This window comes from Oratosquilla oratoria, unplaced genomic scaffold (assembly GCF_046742065.1).
Source record: "Oratosquilla oratoria isolate Oo_2021 unplaced genomic scaffold, ASM4674206v1 SCAFFOLD238, whole genome shotgun sequence".
Classification (NCBI taxonomy): domain Eukaryota; kingdom Metazoa; phylum Arthropoda; class Malacostraca; order Stomatopoda; family Squillidae; genus Oratosquilla; species Oratosquilla oratoria.
In genome coordinates, this window is record NW_027467590.1 from 152,969 (window position 1) to 165,204 (window position 12,236).

At 38.3% G+C, this 12,236-nt stretch overlaps 1 long non-coding RNA gene across 1 annotated transcript; it reads left to right on the forward strand.

Annotated features, from left to right (window-relative positions):
• The first annotated feature begins 272 nt into the window (after positions 1-272).
• LOC143022943 (uncharacterized) lies at positions 273-11,008 on the forward strand. The gene is made up of 3 exons (XR_012966147.1): positions 273-403; positions 8,358-8,417; positions 10,864-11,008. It is a non-coding gene; the product is annotated as an uncharacterized LOC143022943 (long non-coding RNA).
• The last annotated feature ends 1,228 nt before the right edge of the window (positions 11,009-12,236 follow it).

Below are 12,236 nucleotides of genomic sequence, written 5' to 3' on the forward strand. Positions count from 1 at the left end.
GTGTATTGCGGTTCGCATTTCTACTATAACTGCAAATGCCCTTTAGATATTTGCGACCAAATTCAATACTGTATGAGGTATCTAGTTATTCGTTAGATCTTATTTGAAACTGAAGAAATAACAAAGGCGGACAAAATATCGCTAACTAGCTTACGCTAATAGAAAGAATCACTCGTATATGAGGTTAGATCATATATAAAATTATATTCAAATGCATCATATGAGTAACCCTAAGTGAAAAGAATTGTACAATTATCATTTTTTCTGGTTACAGGAAAGTTAGCAGTTTTTTTTATCAGGTTTACGTAGTGTGTTTTCCTTTCGCCAAATTTGTTTACATGGGATGCTCGAAGGGGCTTGGAATGAATAATACGTCTGAATAATCCACATATAGAGTTTTGCAGTAAGCTTGTAGATTCTGTTTACGATATAAATTTAAATAATGTTCATAATTTAATTTGTGCTCTTTATGAAGGAAGTATATCAGAATTTACAGTGGCTTATATTATACAGGTCTGAATTACTAAAATAGTATGAAATTACAATTAATTTCAGTATTAAATGGATATTAGATTATATTGTATTTATAATATAAGTCTGCACATGCCTTTCACTATTGTGTAGAATATGGAGATTGACAGCTCTAGTAACTGAATTAGTACTCCGATGAATTACAATTTAGGATAAAAATGTACAATGGTGCAATGATAAAATTGAAGAATTAATATACAGTAACAATGACTCATTAAAATGCAATGACGAGTATCAATCATATGGTTAATGAGTTGCACCATTACATTTTATGTCTGAAATGTATAATTCATTTCATATTGAGATGCAAATTCTTGACTGAATTGTACAATTGTAGATTATCAGGAGGAATTTAATTAAATTTGATTTGACTAGTTGAGGACATCAGTGGAGCATATTTATATGATTGTTAGTAATGATTATGATGATTATAGAGAATAGACCTATATAATTTTTTTTTAGTCAAAGTGAAATTATGCTATTGTTAAGATCATCATGTATAATTATTTATTAGACCTTTGAGTAGATTAGGTGTGAAGGTAAGTTTGGGGTTTTAATGAGTAATCAGTCATGTCTCTTCTTATGCTCTCATGAGGTTTTTTTTTATGAGGAAACTTTGAAAAACTAATCCTACAATGATATTATTATTCAATTTCTAAACTGATTTATCACATGACTTAAGTTTTGCACATTTCTTGTAGTCCTGTGTAGGGATACAACAGCATAAAATCTTCTGGGGGCTGTGGGTTGGATTCTTGTGTAAAGGAGACCTAGAACATTCAGATGGATTTTCCAAGATAACCACTTCAGTACATACATACATACATATACCAAAAGCTTTTTCCCCCTTACATGGGGGGGGGTTTAGCCAAAAAGAAAAAGGCATAGAAATCACTCCCACCCATTTCATTTCCCATATATTCCACTCCCCTCCTCTCTCCCTCCTATCTTGGAACCTCCTGGATGACGGGTCATCCCTGCATCCTGTCCACTGCCCTGGGTCAGAAGCAGTGTCGCAAGACACAGCACATCCACAGCAAGGCCGCTTCATAAATTCGGAGAAATCCCTTCGGGCTGCGTCAATTTTTTTCTCATAATACTTCCTCACCCCCCATTCCCCACCCACTCCCCCTCATGCATCACAGCCTCATCTATACACAGCCCTTCTCCATTCACCCCTATCTTCTGTCCTCTCCCGTCCTTCCTCTACAGACATTCCTCTCTTTTGTAAAGCCCCTTTCACCCCATCCATCCATCTCATCCTAGGACGCCCCCTCATATTCACTCCTTCCACCCCTGCCTTCCACACTTCTTTTACTAATCTTTCTTCACTCATTCTTTCCATGTGTCCAAACCATCCTAATACTCTTTCATCAACCCTATCTACCAGTTCCCTTTCCACCCCTGTTCTCCTCCTCACCTCCTCATTTCTCACTATCTAGCCTAGTAACCCCTATCATACTTCTCAGACACCTCATCTCAAACACATTCAAACTCCTTCCCTCTTCCTCTCTCATGTTCCATGTTTCTGCCCCATACATTGCTGTTGGCACAATCACTCCTTCATATAACCTCCTCTTAGCATCCATTCCCAGATGTCTATTTCTCATTACACTTTTTAATCCACCAAGGCATTTACTCACTTCTCTCAATCTACATTCTACATCCACTCCCACTCCTCCCTTTCCTGTCACATTCACACCCAAGTATCTGAAACTATCCACTTCCTCCAGTTTCTCACCCTTAATGCTCACTTCCAGCCTACTGTCACTCTCTCCCCTTGTACATCGCATCACCTTACTTTTGCCCACATTTATCTTCAGCCTCCTTCTTTCACACACCTTCTGAAACTCTGTCACTAACTTCCTCAATCCCTCCTTTGATCCTGCTACAAGTGCAGTGTCGCCAGCAAACAACAACTGGCTCACCTCCCACTTTTCTCCATTTTCTTTAATCATCTCCAACCCCTGACCCACTACCCTAGCATTCATCTCTCGCACCACCCCATCCATGTAAAGATTGAACAGCCAGGGTGACATAACACACCCCAGATGAAGTCCCACCTTTACCTCAAACCATTCACTCTCTCCATTTCTAATCCTAACGCAAGCTCTACTACTTTCGTAAAAACTCTTGACTGCTCTTAACAGCTTTCCTCCTATCCCATATATCTGCAGTACCTCCCACAGTGCCTTCCTGTCTACCGTCATAAGCCTTTTCCAGATCCATAAAAGCCCAAAAAACATCCTTACCTTTTCCTATAGTTTTCTCACATATCTGTCTTACCACAAAAATCTGATCTACACATCCCCTACCTGTCCTAAAACCACACTGTTCCTCACCACTTCAGTACAAGTCAAATTCTCGTGCACAGCATCGGCTGCTGGATGTATGATGCATTGCACTAATTGCAATATAAACTATAAAGTCATTGCTTTATTACTCATTCTCTTTTACTCTCAGTGATAATAAACAGACAACATGATCAAACCAGTTCACAGAATCTGGGGTGACTCATGTACAACTAAGAATATATATATATTCAAAATGGCAATGCAGGCATCATTGTGTATGCACTAGCACCTCATGACGCCTATGTAGGAGCCATCATACTGAAGTGGTTAATGTAGACTAACCTAAACTTATTAAACCAGACATAACCAAAATCAATTAAGCCTTGAGTCTACTTTATTTAGAGAAAAGGATATTGACAAGCTCCTTCTTTCCCCTATCTCATTATTGACATATCAGTTTTCTAGTGTAAGAAATTCAACAACACAGTTATTCTTTCCAATATTTATTTGAATTATATACTTAGAAAAATATATTAAAAACAAAAAGGGAATATAATGTGAAAAAGATTAACATTGAAGTAAGTGCAGGTTATGTGTCAACTTAAGAAATTGAAAATATCAGGAATGCTACTGTTATCCATATCAGACCATTTAATATTAAAAACTAATAGAGAAAATAGCTCTTTTTAAAGCATACATAATATGAAATCAGTTGTCTGAAAACTTATAAATACCATTAAAGACAGGGTCAGTATTACTTGTTTACATGTGAGAATAAACACCTTGTGAGATCGAAACCTTTATTGGTACTACGTTTCGCTTGTTACAGCTTTTTCAAGTACAGACATGACACACACTCTGAGCATATATAAGCCCACAGGGAAGGAACTGGGAGAGGTTATCAGGGAGGGGTGGGTGGTAGGTGGAGGGGGAGGAGGGGGACGGGTGGGACTTGGTGGAGACAAAGGAGGACATTTCGGACAGTTTGTTGAAGTGGACTAAGGGGGACATTTCATACATTTATTTAATGCGGGCAACAGATGGATGATAGGAGGGGCGATGTTAAACATGCCTCTGTTCTGCTCAATGGTTTTGAAGCTTTGAATGGCGGCCGCTTCGAGGCATTTTCTCCTCACCCTGTCTGGTTCACTAAACAGAAGTTCTGCGTTATCCCAATCCATCAGGTGGTCGTTGGTGTTCCGGTGGATAACACAGGCGTTGGTGGTGATGTTGTTCCGGGAATCGTAGCGATGCTCCCGGATCCGGGTCTTCAGGTCACGGGAGGTCTCGCCGATGTATACTTTATCACATCCAGCACAGGGTATGCGGTAGACACCAGCGTTTTTTCCCCACATCTCGTCCTGGCTGTCACTCCTTCTTGAGAGCTCTTTGATAGTTCTGCTGGACTGGCCCACTACCTGAATGTTGCAATGCCCAACTGTCCGGGTGAGGGTGGCGGTGACGCTGCTGGCTGGAAGGATAAGCCTCCTAGCTGGATCTTTCGTTGGTTCCCGCCCTTCCATTATTTTGAGTGCCTTTTTCTTACACTGGTGGATGATGCACTCTGTATATTTTAATTTCTGAAAAACCTCCTTTATGTGCCTAAACTCGTCCTCTAAGAATTCAGGGCTACATATTCTGAGAGCTCTGAGGTAGAAACCTATGACTACACCTTTTTTTAATACTGAGGTCATGGTGGGATAGGAAGTGAGTCAAATCGTCCTTATTGGTTGGTTTCCTGTAGACTGTAAATTTAAAAAAAAATTATCATGTTTGATCCGGGAGCATCGCTACGATTCCTGGAACAACATCACCACCAACGCCTGTGTTATCCACCGGAACACCAACGACCACCTGATGGATTGGGATAACGCAGAACTTCTGTTTAGTGAACCAGACAGGGTGAGGAGAAAATGCCTCGAAGCGGCCGCCATTCAAAGCTTCAAAACCATTGAGCAGAACAGAGGCATGTTTAACATCGCCCCTCCTATCATCCATCTGTTGCCCGCATTAAATAAATGTATGAAATGTCCCCCTTAGTCCACTTCAACAAACTGTCCGAAATGTCCTCCTTTGTCTCCACCAAGTCCCACCCGTCCCCCTCCTCCCCCCCTCCCCCCTCCCCCTCTACCTACCACCCACCCCTCCCTGATAACCTCTCCCAGTTCCTTCCGTGGGCTTATATGTGCTCAGAGTGTGTTTCATGTCTGTTCTTGAAAAAGCTGTAACAAGCGAAACGCAGTACCAATAAAGGTTTCGATCGCACAAGGTGTTTATTCTCACAGTCTTGTCGGCTTTTGCCATTGTGATTCAACTTGTTTACATGTTGCCAGATATAGGGTAGGATTGATATAGCACAACCATGATACATAATGTCAGTGATATCAACTAATATAAAGTGGCAGTGCTCTTCCAATATATCTGGATAAATATATATATTTTGGATATTAACTAAAGTGGCAGTGCTCCTCCAATATATCAGTGGATAAATATATATTTTTGGATGGTAAAGTATTACTATTTCTCTAGTTTACTCATAAGTAATATTTTTTTAAAGAAATTTAGAATAAAGGAGACTGCAAAAGACCATGTGGCCTACACTAGGGAGTTCCATATCCATTACCTCCTATCATCTCCATCCATAAAGTTATCTGACCTCAGTGACAGATCTAGGATCAAAATTGGGGGGGGGGGGGGTGGCTAACTTGAGCTTTGTAAATATAGATGAATTTGGGGTGGGCATACCTGATTTTTGTAAATATAGATGGCGCTTTTAAACAGATGTACTCTGTAGCACGAATACAATGATTTTGAATATAAATTGAAATACAGGTAGTCGTCGACTTACGACCTATGCGACTTACGACTGATCGACTTTACGACCACGAGATAGTGCAATAATATTTAACATTTAATAGAGTAATAGAATTGCAATATTATGCCTGGCAGTGCAGTACAATTACTTTGCTCGCCGCGAGACGCGAGTACGATAGTTTTGGCAGGTTACCGGCAGCATCAGCTTCCCTCTCATTCAGGAGCATGTGGTATTTCTGACTTCATTCATGACAAGGATTATATCTTTAATTTTTTTGTGCTTGAAACCCCCATGAAGATGTCTAAAAGAAAATGATCTTTCGATATTTCCAAGCCTGCCAAGAAACAAAGAAAGGTTATTGATCTTGACACGAAAATGAAAGTGATGAAACATTATGTAGGAGGGAAGAAAGTTAATGTGATAGCACGTGAACTTCAGTTATCACATTCTACAGTGTCGATAATTTTAAAAGACAAAGAGAGGATCTCAATTTTGCCTTGGATTTTATATTTTAATATGTTTTGCAATTAATAAAATGTAACAGTAAAACTTTTTTTATGCCTAGTCTGTTGTCGATAACAATATGTTCGGTACAGCATTTTGTATTTTTATGTTTTGCAATATTTTCGGTACAGTACGCAAACGAAAAGAATGTTTTGAAATATTGTTTTCCTAATTTTGCCTTGCATTATGTATTTTTTATGTTTTGCAATTAATAAAATGTAACAGTAAACTTTGTTAGCCTAGTCTGTTGTCGATAACAATATTTTCGGCACAGTACGTAAACGAAATGAATGTGTTTTGAAAAAAAAAATCCTAATTTTGCCTTGCATCTAGTATTTTTAATTTTTTGCAAATGATAAGATGTAAATTATACAGTACAATGATTTTAATTTAACCAACAAAAAATTATTTGTAGGTCAAAGATGACAGGACTTTATTCAGTATGCGTAGGCCTAGGCTACGTTTCCTAACGACAATTATAAAAAGAATAATGAATATTAAACAACGTAGCTCAAAGATGATAAGATTTTATTCAGTATGCATACGTTTCCTAAAGAAAGTCTGATGATAGAATAATAAAAATGTAAAAAAATGCAGTATTAAATATCATAGGTCAAAGATGATAGGATTTTATTCAGTATGTTACGTTTCTCAATGAAAATCAGATAAGATTATAAAAAAAGGTTTAAAAAATACTATACAACATAGTTCAAAGATGCTATGATTATTTCAGTATGCTAAATATAATATAGAATATATATGTATACAGTAACAAAAATAATATTTAAAGGGTAATATATACTGTATATATATAAATTCCGACTTGCGTCCAGATCGACTTACGACCTGTCTGTCGGAACCGAACTCGGTCGTAAGTCGACGACTACCTGTATATGTTCTAACTTGATTTAGTTTCTTTCAAAGTATTGGGCAAAAGTAATACTTAATCTTACATTTTTAAAGATTTACCCTCAATAATGTGTTGCATATCCTTCCAGTTATTCTCTCTGAAGTATTTTATTAAATGCTGGGAAAAGAATTCTGCCACATTGTTACTGCTGTCTACCACATACTGGTGTACACGAAGCAGGCTTCTTAACCTCTGCAATGATGAATGAAAGAACAAATTTGGGGAGGTCTTCACCCCCCTCAAAAATCAAACCCGCATCTGCCACTGTCTGACCTCTTAAAGCAACTGATACTGTAGTTTCAGCACTCATTACATGGACACTAATTCCATTCCATTCATTTAGCACTGTTGGTGAACCAGCTCTTATTGGCTTTCTTCTTAAATCTATATTTATCCTATTTAAATCCATTGCTGTGAGTCCATCCCTACTCTCTTAACCACTTCGGTATGGCGACATCTATGTAGGCATCACGAGGTGTGAGTGGATATACAAGGATGCTGGCGTTGGTGTTTTGATTATATATATTTTTTTGTAGTTGTACATGAGTTACCCCTGGATTCTGTGAACTGGTTTGATCACATTTTCTGTGTTTATTATTACTGAGAGTAAAAGAGAACAAGTAATACAGCAATGACTTTATAATCATACATATGGCAGCCAATGCTACGTGCAGGAATTTGACTCATACTGAAGTGGTTAATATGTTGACCTTGTCTGCATCACTCTTGTCAAAGCCCTTGACCTGTGCTAAATTACCCCTTGAAAAAACTTGCTAGTTCTTTCCTGTCCCCTCCAGAAGTAATAAGAAGCAATTATAATAACAGTGTTTTAATGAACAATAAAACAAGCATATTCACAATAAAACTTTCAATGAATATATTGTCATACTTTGTATAATAAAATTTATTTTATTACATCTTCATACAAATTGTTCTAGAAGAAATAAAAAAAGACCTGGTAGAAATAGAAAAAAAAAGTCAAACTTTAGCTACAGGCCTGGTCCAATGCTTTCTAGTTTCTTGTTCCTGCCATTTGGTTTCATTAGATCATTGGGATTTTTTAATAATTCATGTTCAGATTAATGGACTTGTACTGTATTTAGTGTTTTTGTGACCCCACCCAAGAATCTAGAAAATTATGATAATTTTTAATGGCTTCAGATAAATTTCCAATGAGATTATTATTTACTGTAATTTGCAATGGGGTTGACATTTAGGAAAGTTTTTGGCTACAATAATAGCTTCTTGCATTTTATATGATATACAATTTTTTCTTTCTATTATACAGTTATTTTCTTTCTAGGTTTGTTTCAGTGGAGTGATGGCAGAGGTGATAAATCTTTCAGATGATGATGATGATGATGTAAGTATGCCCAGTTAGAGTGTCATAGATGTATAGGTACAATACTGATATATAAGTGGATATCCAAGTAGGAAATTAGATTTATATATATGTATACACCAAAGGTCCTTTCCCCATTATAGGGAGGCAGAAACACTGGTTATTGATGACAAAATGCAATACCAACAGAGCCATTCCTCTTTCTTGTCCTTTCTCCACTTCAGGGACCCTACTGATTAACACTCCCAAACCTAGCTTCACCTTTCCCTTTCAATATAGTTTCACTCATTATGGTACATGTTCATCTTTTTTTCTCACACTGTACTGACCTTTATACTCACATTCATTTTCATAACCACACACATTCAGAGACTTTGTTACCAGTGTTGGAGTCATCCTTTCAATAACCTAATTCATATCAGAAGAAATATACAGAAAGGAGGGTCCTTGCCCCCTTCCATTTAATCACCTTTTGTGATACAAGGGGGACCATATTGGTAACATTTGCATCTCCACCATAGGAGTATAGAAAAAAGGAGTTCTTGGGCTAGTACATACATATACCGGGGGCTTTTTCCCTCTTGCAAGGGAAAATAGCCAAAGTCAAAATGCATAATTCCACTTCCACCCATTTCATCCCTACTCACTCCACTCACATTAGCACCCAACCCTCCCTCCCTCTTTTCTTGGCCCCTCCTGGATGACAGGTCATCCCTGCATCTTGCCCATTGCCCTGGATCAGAAGCAATGGAACAAGACAGCATATCCACAGCAAGGCCACTTCATTTAATTAGTGACCCCCCTCTCCATCCCTTCATGCAGAAAAAGAGGAGATAGGGAGAAATCCCTTCAGGCTGCATCAAAATATCCTTCACACATAACCACTCCTTAACTCCCATCCCCCACCCTCTCCCATCCATGCATCACAGCAGCATCCATACACAACCATTCTCCACTTATTCCTCTCTTCTGTCTTCTCCCTTCCTTCCTCAACAGACATCCCCCTCTTTCTCAACACACCTTTTACCCCATCCATCAATCTCATCCTTAGTTGCCGTCTCCTGTTCATTCTATCCGTCTCTGCCTTCCACACTTTTACTAATCTTTCTTCACTCATTCTTCCCATGTGTCCAAACCATCTCAATACTCTTTCATCAGCCCTATCTCCCAACTCCTTTTCCACCCCCAACTCCCCTCATCACCTCCTTGTTTCTTATCCTATCCAGCCTAGTAACCCCTGCCATACTTCTCAGACATTTCATCTCATAAATTTGAACTCTTCCTCTGTTATGTTTCATGTTTCTGTCCCATAAAGTGCTTTCGGCACAAACACCCCTGCATATAATCTTTTAGCATCCATTTCCAAATGTCTATTTCTCATTACATTTTTAACCCCGTAAGGAATTTACAATCTACAATCTACCGTCACATCCACTCCTCCCTTTCCCTCCACATGCACCCCCAAGTATCTAGAACTTTTCACTTCCTCCAGCCTCTCTCCTTTAAACTCACATCCAAATTTCTGCCATCCTCTCCCCCTGTACATCTCATCATCTTACTTTTACCCACATTTATCTTCAACTTTCTTATCTTGCACACTTTCCCAAACTCCGTCACTAACTTTTGTAATCCCTCCTCTGATCCTTCCACAAGTGCAGTGTGGTCAGTAAACAACAACTGGTTTATCTCCCATTTTTCACCATTTTCTACAACCATCTCCAATCCACTGCCCATTACCCTTGCATTTACCTCCTGCACCACCCCATCTGTGTACACATTGAACAGCCATGGTGACATGACACATCCCTAGTGAAGTCCCACCTTTACCTCAAACCACTCATTATCTTCATTTCTAGTTCTAACACAGGCTCTACTACTCACATAAAAACTCTTGACCGCTCTTACCAGCTTTCCTCCTACCCCATAAATCTGTAATACCTCCCACAGTGCCTTCCTGTCTACCCTGCCATAAGCCTTTTCCAAATCCATAATGGCCCAAAAAATCTCCTTACCCTTTGGTGAAAGTTTCTTACAAATCTGTCTTACCACATAAATCTGATCTGTGCAACCCCTACCTTTCCTAAACCCAATATGTTCCTCACCAATTACTCATTCTGTTCCTCTCATAATCTTTTCAATCAAAACCTTCCCAATTACCAGTCAACAAACTGATCCCTCTGAAAACTACTACACTCACATTTGCCCCCATTTCCCTCTTTTAGGACAAACATTAAAACAACCTCATTAGCCAGTCCACTAACACTACTTTCCTTTTTTAGACACTCCACATGACACCCATCAAACCCAAGTGTATAACCTGCTCTCATCATATTAATAACTGCCTTCACCTCATCTTTACTTATTCCTCCCCCATTTTCCTCATGTGTAGTACATGAGGCTAGTACAAGAAATTAAAGACAGCAGTAGTTTTTTTTTTATTTGTTTATTTATATCATCTTTTATACAGATCATAATTGAGGATGACAAAAATAAACTCCCAGAAGTTCCTCCAAAAATATTCAAATGTTTGAACCCAGAATGTCGAACAGAGAGAGACTTAATGAAAGCCTCAGAAGTTGTAAGGCGTTATTATGGAGTGCTCTTGTATCCAAGGTAAAATAATTTTTTCTCTAACTATATCTTGAAATCTTTGGTGCTTGTTTTTGTAAGTATAATGAAATTAAACCTTTTCAGTGTGATGATGTACTCAGTAGATATTTGGCTGATGACAATATAATACACAGTTTGAGATTAAAAAATCCGGTCACCATGGAACTGAAGGGTTGCCAGATTATTGACTTTTCCAAATTACTGAAGTCTTTCTATCACAGCATATATACACAGCATGTATTTTGCACCATCAGCTCTTGCTAGTGTTCACCTGTGTGTCTGTGGCTCTCTAGGGCTCATCATGGCAACAGTAGTTACAGTATAACAAAAGTAAATGAACACTAAATGAAAAACACATGCAACTTTAATGCTGAACACAGAAATATAATTAAGAAACATCAGTGAAAAAGCTAGAAAGCAGGTGGGCCATCGGGATCATCATTTTCATATGCAGGATATGGTGATGGTGACAGAATGTCTGGCTTACCAGATGTTGATGGCAGTGGATTATTGAGTGTGGAGAACCACTGCTTCCTGTTCATGTTTCTTATTAATATTCTTAAAACAGATCTGGTGGTTTTAACTGTTTCATATATTTAGGCCTTTCTTTAATGAGTTTGTCTTGGATTAATATGTATTCATTACTTCTTGTTCAGTTACAAAACTTTGCTCTATTATTAGCAGTTCAGTTGTCAGTTGAATTAACCTATCAGTTGAGACTCTCTGTCACATTGCCCTCAGTTTTCCTCACTGTTTGATTCTTCACAGCCACCTTGGTCTATCTCTAGATTTACAACTGTCTACACAATTTCCAAACCTGTATAATGATGAACCAGAAGCATATCATTATCAACATGCAACCATTCTTGTATGGAAATTTCATCTATCCTTGATGCAAGCTAGGAAGTCATTTATAGCCTGCTCCTCTTTTGTAACCCTGAACCCAGAGAACTCTTTGTGTTTTTGTCAGGAGCTGGCTATAATTTATGCCATCCATTTTTCAGTGTGGATGTTTCTACAGACTTTCAAGCATTAGCAACACAGTAGATGACATCCTTAATATTGAATTCCTAAATGAATTTCTGTATAGGAATGCCTGCATAAGCTGAGTTCATTAGGCACCTCATGATCATGCATTGATATTTACACTTTGGGGAATGTTAGATACCATCATCCAGGGGTTGATTTAGAGATAAGTGAGGGGGTAGATACACAACAAAAACATTATCC